Raw genomic sequence first — 204 nt, forward strand, 5'->3', positions numbered from 1 at the left:
CCGACCGCGCCCTCAAGATGGCCGACCGCACGACCCCTCGGAACGGCCAAGGTGGTGGCCCCAAGATGGCCGACTGGAGCCGCTCCAAAATGGCCACCTGGGCGGCAAGATGGCCGACAGCGACTCCAAGATGGCCGACCCGACCCCACCCAAAATGGTTCTTGGGACCCGAAGATGGCCGACTGGAACGTCCCAAGATGGCCG

The sequence above is a fragment of the Haliaeetus leucocephalus genome, unplaced genomic scaffold (assembly GCF_000737465.1).
Source record: "Haliaeetus leucocephalus isolate CR32 unplaced genomic scaffold, Haliaeetus_leucocephalus-4.0 Scaffold360, whole genome shotgun sequence".
In the NCBI taxonomy this organism is placed as follows: Eukaryota; Metazoa; Chordata; class Aves; order Accipitriformes; family Accipitridae; genus Haliaeetus; species Haliaeetus leucocephalus.